Raw genomic sequence first — 6,552 nt, forward strand, 5'->3', positions numbered from 1 at the left:
GACTTGACTATTGATGAACCAATGATCTAGTAGAGTATAGATGATGATCACAAATTATTGTAGATAGTCCAGTGGAACCGCTGGTAGGGTCACAACCTGTAGGTGTTAATTAACTATCTGTTCATTTGATGTACTCTATCCTCCCATGGTTTCCTTATTGACATATATTGCTAAAGGAGTCCCCCAAGTAGTATTATCTACACGTTGATGATTATAATCCTTAAGATAGGTCCCTTGAGATCGGTATATTAGGAACAATATGTGAGAATAATGAGAATGGGTAATTAGGTAAATTATTTTATATGAATTATATAATTAAAGAACTTAATTATTGTGGGTTGAAAACCATATGTTCTCACCACGCTACATGCCCGACCAACTCAATTTCTTTGTATCACAGGTAGCGGTACGAATGCACTTGGTGATAGGTTTTATGCAAAACAAATAAACTTAAAGCCCTTAAGTTCACACGCAACCTAAGGATCTATGTTTTCACTATCGAACCTATAATTATGAACATCAAATAAGAAATCGTAGATGATGTAGGCTATTTTGGAAAATGCTAAAAGAAAATTTAGAATTACATACCTTGTTGTTTTGTAGTAAATAACAATGATCCTTCACTTGTAGATCTCTTGGAAGCTAGCACCATAAATGTCGTGCCTCTAATGGAATCAAACCCAAGCTAGCAAGAAGATGACTTGAAGGATGATAGGGGAGGTATGAATTTTGGATATCCCTTGTCAATGATGAGTGGCCGAAATTCTAAGGGCTAGGGTCCTTTAAACAGTGGTACAACGAAACCCTGGATAACCCTAATTGAAGTATAATAATAATATTTTCGAATTGGTAATTATCCAACTCCTTATTTATCCGAATGGGATATTCTAGAAACCTTATAATATCCCTCTAGAAACCGTCCAACCCTAATGGTGGAAGGTTCTGGAGCCTTTTGTTCAACTATTGAACAATTGCACCTTAGAACCTGCACTTTTAATTAATTCTTTTAATCCCAAAATTAATTCCAATTAATTTCTTATTAATTATTAATTAAGTAATAGCTTTTATAATTAATATATTATTTTCATAATATATTAATAAACTTTTATATTAGTTTATTAATCATATGATAAATTAATCTCTCTCTCTAAAAGTCATCATGTCCAATTGCTAGGTTTGAGGGAAACCCAAAAGGACTGTGCTACTATCAATTCAAGTATATACCAATTATAGTTATGAGCTTAGACACCTAATCCAGCACTTGGATGATGAGTGATTAGAGGAGTTTGTAGGTCATTAGTATAATAAGATGTTGTAAGGCCTAGTAAAACTTGTTTATGCTTGTGTATTTGTATTGACGATGACATCCCATGGTTTTTAATATAAATAAATTACATTTCTCCGGAAATGCTTTGATAACGATATTATCATGTTTTAGGAACAAATTCTGCATTAATTTTTGTATTATGAAATAAATAAATCATAAATAAAAAGTTTTAATATGGCTGCAAAAATGGGGATGTCATAGTTACTATCAGAGCATTAATTTAAGTGAAATAAGAATATCTGAGGATTTCTAGAATTAAACTTAGAATAATGATCGTGAGGTGTGTGTCTTCTATATTTTAGGTAGTATGCCTAAATTGACATAAGCACTAGCTTACTTTAGGAAAGATGCCTAAATTGATCTTAAGTGCTAAATGATTTGTATTATAATATGCTTTAAGTTGCCCACCTAGGATGCTATTATTTAAATAAATCGATGGTTTGTTGTCGACCTAGATTTAGAAATTTTATGTCTTCAGGGTTCTAAACGTTTAACGACAGTATTAGAAATGACAAGTAGCTTTTCAAAGTGATAGGGAGAAATATTTGTAACATCCCAAAAATCAAGGCCAAAAATTTCATTTTAAATTAAGTAATTCATAACATAATTTACCAAACATTGCCAATGTTATATCAATTTATAAAAACTATAACAACGTGTCTGAAAACCATATCAACGAAAGTAAAAAAATCAGAGTACAATCCCATAAAACTCCATGCGGAAATCATGTGTGTGATGCACTGCTACACCGCCGACTCCTTCCCCTATAATGAAGAGGTACCTGAAACCACAACCAAAATCTATAAGCACAAAACTTAGTGAGTTCCCCCATCATACCGCATACCATATAATATCGTCGGTATCCTTCAACCAGTAACTACGATCGGTATCTTTCAACCGGTAACTATCATCGGTATCTTTCAACCGGTATCCGCCATCGGTATCTTTCAACCGGTAACCGCCATCGGTATCTTTCAACCGGTAACCGCCATCGGTATCTTTCAACCGGTAACTGGGGACTATTTCTCCCCTACCACTAGCATACAATAGTCAGATATAAACATACAGTCAGACATATCGGGTACTGACCTACCCATTGGACCAAACGACCTATGCCAGGGAAAGACTATTCCCTATGACTACCACTATCACAACGTTCATATTACGCAAGCATATCTTATGACCAAGTCACATAACCAAACCAAGATAATTATCATAAACACAAATATACATGTTGGTGGGTCGGCATTGTGGCCATAGACCCACCCCTACTGGAAGATAACTCACCTGGATGTCGTGTAGCGTCTGAATTGCCCCTAGCGTGAAGGTCGGCTCCCCTCGACTCCTCAATCCCTACACGATAATCCTCAAGTCATCAAACAGAACATATGACCCTAACCAAGGTTAATACCATAACCAAACAAAGTCAACCTTGGCCAAAGTCAACATCCAGTTGAACTGACTCGCCGAGTTGGCATGCCAACTCGCCGAGTCCACACTCCACTAATCCGATACAATATCGACTCCGCACATCGAGTCTAGCAAGAACTTGACGGGCTCTTCTTCCTTCTAACTATCGTGACTACCTTCATCCGACTCGCCGAGTTCTACCTTCATCCGACTCGCCGAGTTCTACCTTCAACTCGACGAGTTCATCTCCCTCATAAGAACATGTCCAGACTATGACTCGCCGAGTTGTAGAACAACTCATTGAGTCCATCTTAAAAGGTTGGGAGATTGCCTTGGACTCGCCGAGTCTGTTCATACACACGTCGAGTACCATGATCCTTAGGTCCTTTTTCACATCTGAACATCTACAGGACTTTCCTCCCTAACAACTGGTCCATTCGCAGAGTCCTAAGAACAACTCGGCGAGTCCATCCTTGACCATTACTATGTAGTCAATTTAAATGGGTCTTAACACACCAAAACCATAGATCCAGCCTCCTAATGCCTATTTTATACGTAAAGTTCCAAACTTGGTGCACATGCATGCGGTTTTTAGCTCAAAAATCCATAAAAGGTGCTCTACAATGTGCATGGGGCTCTCATGGCCATAGAGTTGACACCATTATGCCATGAAACCTCTCTAATAACTCATATCTGAAAGTAAAACTCCGTGAATCACTTAACCAATCCAGAAATGGCTTAGAAAAACCCTAAATGCACCCAAAATCTAAGCCCTAAAGATGAACAACCAAAAGAAAGACCAAAAGAACGACCAAAACAGGGGGCATTTACCTTGATAGAGCTGAAGATGGAATAAGATCTCTGGATCTAAAAGCCCCAAATCGAATTACCAAGCTTCCCCCTTCCTTCCAAACCTCACAACCACCCAAAATCACCAAAAATGACCTTAGATGACTCAAAGCGGCTAGGGTTTCGATAAGAGGTGTTCTGGGAGCGTAAGGGACAATGGAGGCTGCAATAAGTCATTTAAATAGGGTGCAAACCCTCAGATTTAGGGTTTCCCTCAAACAGCACCTACTCGCCGAGTTAGTCTCCTGACTCATCGAGTAGGTCACTTAAAATGCCCGCGGATCACGACCCTACTTGACGAGTTGGGCCTCCAACTCGTCGAGTCCCAGATAAAATATAGAAATGCTTTAAATTAAATGCATACAGGGAATCACGTGTTACCAATCTCCCTCACTTATTCTAGACTTCTTCCTCGAAGTCTATTTCTTGATCCTGAAAAAGCTCGGGGTAATGCTCCCTCATCTTGTCCTCCGGCTCCCAAGTCCATTCTGAGCCCTTGCGGTGCTGCCACTATACCTTTACCGGTTCCACCCTCTTGTTCCTCAGATCCCTTGACTTCCGGTCAAGGATTACCACTGGCCGCTCGATGTAGTTCAGACTATCATCAACCTGAATATCCTCTAAAGGCACCACTGCTGAATCGTCCACCAAACATTTCCGTAACTGGCAGACATGAAAGGTGTTATGTATCTGACTGAGTTCGGCTGGCAGATCCAGCCTATAGGCTACCCTTCCCACCCGGGCTATAACCCTGAAGGGTCCAATGTACCAGGGTCCCAGCTTGCCCCGTTTCCTGAACCGAATGACGCCCTTCGATGGCGACACCATCAGGAGCACCATATCCCCGACCTGGAATTCCAGGTCTGACCAACGCTTGTCCGCGTAACTTTTATACCGACTCTGAGCAGTCTGAAGCCTGCTCTGAACCTGATGGATCCTCTCCGTAGTCTTGAGTACCACCTCGGTACTCCCCATGACTCTATGCCCCACTTCTCCCCAGCATATCGGGTTCCTGGACTTCCTCTCATACAACATCTCGAAAAGAGGACAGTCGATACTCGCATGACAGCTGTTGTTGTAGGAGAACTCCGCCAACGGAAGGTAAGTATCCCAACTACCTCTGAAGTCTAAAACACATGGCCGCAACATATCTTCTAGAGTCTGGATGGTCCGCTCGCTCTGACCATCCGTCTGCGGGTGAAAGGTTGTGCTAAATTGCAGTCGAGTACCCAACTCGTCATGAAACTTCTTCCAAAACCTGGAAGTGAACCGCATGTCCCTGTCTGAAATCACCAAAATTGGCACCCCGTGCCGCGCCACTACCTCCCGGATGTAGATGTCGGCCAACCTTTCGGCCGAAATACTTTCCTGAATCGGAATAAAATGGGCGCTCTTGGTCAATCGGTCAACGATGACCCAAATTGAATCCACCCCTCGCGCAGTCCTGGGAAGCTTCGTAATGAAGTCCATAGTAATATCCTCCCACTTTCATAGTGGGATATCCAACAACTGGACCTTTCCGTGAGGTCTCTGGTGCTTAGCCTTGACTTTCCTATAGGTCAGGCACCTCTCCACAAACCAAGCTATTTCCCTCTTTATGCAGGGCCACCAATAATCGAGTCGAAGATCCCTATACATCTCCGTCGCCCTAGGATAGATGGAGAATGTGGATTTGTGCGCCTCTGCCATCAGTACTTGGCGCACACCTCCATGATACGTGACCTACACCCTACGGCGAAGAGTCAACTATCCCCGAATATCATAGTCGAAGTAGGAAACCTGCCCCTTAATTCGCTCGCTCTTCCGATGATCCTCCTTTATCGCCTCCTGCTGTGCCTCCCGGATCTACTCCAACAACGGAGTCACAACTGTCATTCTCAGGCAGATCTCCTTGATCGGTGCCGCCTTGAGGCTAAGTGCATCGGCCACGACATTGGCCTTCTCCGGGTGGTAGAGGATCTCGCAATCATAATCCTTTACCACGTCAAGCCACCGACGCTGCCAAATATTCAGATTTGGCTAGTCCATGAGATACCTCAGGCTCTTGTGGTCAGTGTAAATGGTACAACGAACCCCAACTCTAAATCATGCTTCGTGTAATTCGCCTCGTGAGGCTTCAACTGCCTCAAAGCGTAAGTTATAACATGCCCTCTCTGCATCAATATCGCGCCCAATATTGAGATGGACGCATCGCAGTATACCACAAAGTCCTCCATGCCCTCTGGTAGGGCTAAGATTGGCGCCTCTCACAATCTCTGTCTCAACGTCTCAAATGCAGCCTGCTGCTCATGCCTCCAATGAAAAACCATGACTTTCCTCTTCAATCGGGTCAGGGGCACGACTATCTTGGAGAAGTCCTGAATGAACCTCTGATACTAGCCTGCAAGTCCCAGAAAGCTCTGAATCTCAGATGGAAACCTCGGAACCTCCCACCTCAATACGGACTCCACCTATGTCGGATCAACTAAAATCCCGTTTTGGTTGACAAGGTGCCCAAGAAACTGCACCTCGCGCCACCAGAACTCACACTTGGAGAACTTAGCATATCAGCTCTCCCTCCTCAATGTACCCAGAACCTCCCGCAAGTGCTCCTCATGCTGCTCTCGCTTCTTAGAATAAACCAAGATGTGATCGATGAAAACTATCACAGACCGATCCAACATCGGTATGCACACGCAGATCATGAGATCCATGAACGCGGCAGGAGCATTGGTGAGCCCGAAAAGCATCACCACGAACTTATAGTGTCCATAGCGCGTCCGAAATGCAGTCTTCTGCTCATCCTCCTCTCTGACCCTAATCTGATGATATCCTAAACGCAGATCAATCTTGGAGAACCAAGATGCTCCCTGTAATTGGTCAAAGAGCTCATCAATCCTCGGGAGCGGGTAATAGTTCTTCACCGTTACCTTATTATGCTCCTGGTAGTCTATACAAATCCGATGCAACCCGTCCTTTTTCTTCAC

The sequence above is a fragment of the Lactuca sativa genome, chromosome 2 (assembly GCF_002870075.4).
Source record: "Lactuca sativa cultivar Salinas chromosome 2, Lsat_Salinas_v11, whole genome shotgun sequence".
NCBI lineage: Eukaryota > Viridiplantae > Streptophyta > Magnoliopsida > Asterales > Asteraceae > Lactuca > Lactuca sativa.